This window comes from Sardina pilchardus, chromosome 20 (genome assembly GCF_963854185.1).
Source record: "Sardina pilchardus chromosome 20, fSarPil1.1, whole genome shotgun sequence".
NCBI classification, from domain to species: domain Eukaryota; kingdom Metazoa; phylum Chordata; class Actinopteri; order Clupeiformes; family Clupeidae; genus Sardina; species Sardina pilchardus.
Window position 1 is genome coordinate 27,688,708 of NC_085013.1, and position 2,500 is coordinate 27,691,207.

Below are 2,500 nucleotides of genomic sequence, written 5' to 3' on the forward strand. Positions count from 1 at the left end.
CATATGTATCCAATATATGCATACATTCTCAGAAACAAAAAGGTGCTTTATAGAACCAGAAATGGTCCTATATTGCATGTTTCATATATGGCACCTGTAAATGGTTCTTTAAGAGTCATTGCATGAGAAAACCAGGCAGAGGTGGGAAGACGGGGGTCGGCCAAATCGGCTCATACTTTGTATATGTGATAAGTATGTGGAACTATGAACAGCCATATACTTAAAACCCTCCAGCTGTTTTTTGTTATGGAGTTCTGGGACCCCTCTCAGAGAACCTCAAAAATCCAACAATTCATGGCTGAAAATGACTGAAATTGCCATTTCTACCCTGATTATCCTGATAAAGATATGAACATAAGCTTTATATTTCCATAGAGCCTAGGTAGCATAGTTTTAAAGACCAAAAGGTGCACCGAGGGGTTATCTACGCCACTGAAAGCAGAATTTTCCTCCCTCTAAATTTCGGTCATTTTTAAGAAGCATTATCTCGTATTCGCAGTGGCTTTGGTGGATGGTTTTACTGTTGCTGGAGAAAGGAACATCTACTGATTCAAAAACAATTGTCGTCTAATTGGGCCACACATAATGTGTGCCGTGTCAGGAGGGTCCCAGAACTCCACAACAAAAAAGAGTTCGAGGGTTTTAAGTATATGGCTGTTCATAGTTCCACATACTTATCACATATACAAAGTATGAGCCGATTTGGCCGACCCCCATCTTCCTACCTCCTGCTAGTTTTGCCTGGTTTTCTCGTGCAATGACTCTTAAACCCTTTTGAAGGGCTCATCAAAGGAACGCTGAAGGGTTCTTTAAAGCCTGCATGGTTCTATTTAGCACCCCAAGAACCCTTTGTTCTAAAGAGCGTATATATATAATCCAGGTCTACAGTAGTCTGGGCTGTGACTGCAACAGCGAACTGAGTGCTGTTGTTGACATGGGAGGGGGGGTTCTTTTCAGGGCTCAGTTCACCTTGGCCTGCGTGTGATGGGTGTAGCGGGTCCGGTCCGGTCCGGTGGAGGCGCTGAGGCGGAGGCGGGCGGGCGGGCGGTCGCGTGCCGATCGGCAGGCCGCGCTGCTCTGCGCTGCTCTGCCCTACTGCGCTTCACTGTGCCGTTGTCATTATCCGGCGACAGGAACACCAGGCACCAGCTGCCGCCAGCACTCCCGGAGCAGGAGAGACGCTGGCACCAGGCCCTCTACGCTCTCTCTCTTTTCTTTCTCTCTCTCTCTCTCTCTCTCTCTCTTTTCTCTCTCACTCTCTTTTTTCTCTCTCTCTTTCTCTCTCTTTCTTTTCTCTCTTTTCTCTCTCATTCTCTTTTCTCTCTCTCTTTCTCTCTGTATGTATATCTCTCTCTTTCTCTCTTCTGTTCTCTCTCTCTTTCCATATCCATATTCCCACTTTCTGTGTCCCTGTGTCTTCTTTCTCTCTCCCTCACCTATTCTCTATCTCACTCATTTGTTTCTCTCCCGCCAGTGCTATCCTATTCTTCTTCTTTCTCTCCCTCCATATCTCTCTCTCTCTCTCTCTGTTGACTCTGATGGGGTTTTCACGCTCTCTAGTTCACAGCAGACACCGTCAAAGAGCCAATCCTAACCATTCCCTTTAGTGTCACGCTTTCATTCAGATGTGTGTGTGTGTGTGTGTGTGTGTGTGTGTGTGTGTGTGTGTGTGTGTGTGTGTGTGTGTGTGTGTGTGTGTGTGTGCCTGCCTCTCCGACCTGTGTGCTGTGTTTGACTATGCAGGTTCCTGGCAGGGGAAAGAAAAAAAAATCCCAGTTCCACTGTGCACGGTCTCCTTGTTCTCTCCCTTGTAGCCACTGACCTGTGGATCTCTGGACTGCAGGCCTTCCTGATGCCCGCAACACTGTTACCAACTGTGTGAAAGTAATATAGTGTGGTGCATTGCTTTGGGCTCCGAGGGTCTCCGAGTGTTGACGCTGATGGAAAGCTGTCTGGGAGTTTTTCTGGGGCCCTGGCTTATCCGACAGCTTTGTCAGCTTATGAAAGTCTGATTCCCAGTTACAGAAGCCCTGCGTAGAATCCATTTCACACAGAGAGGCCCTCAGCGGAAACAGTCCAAAATGCTCCTTCCCAATGCAGTGTGTCTGGAGACTTAACACTTTCCTCAGAGTTTTGAAGATTTTTTTGTTGTTTTTTTTTTTTTTGCATCAATGCACCCTCTAACCTGAAATGTCAGATACAATGCAGTAGGAAGTTGGAGCAGACAAAGTACTCACTGCTTCAATGATCATTAAAACATCCAGCGCACAGCATATTTGCCCCCTGCTGGTTAGTCATGTTTTGGTGAGACTGGTTTGGGAACCCTATCCAGCTAAATTAGGACAAATTACTTCACTGATTAATTCATTCAAACGTGCCACTTGAACTACCAGCCACTGCAGTGTGTGTGACACGCTTGTCAATACTGCTATCTAAAAAAACACTCCTGCTTTCCCAATGACAGCATTCACATTGATGTATGTCCTGAGGGTGTTTCATC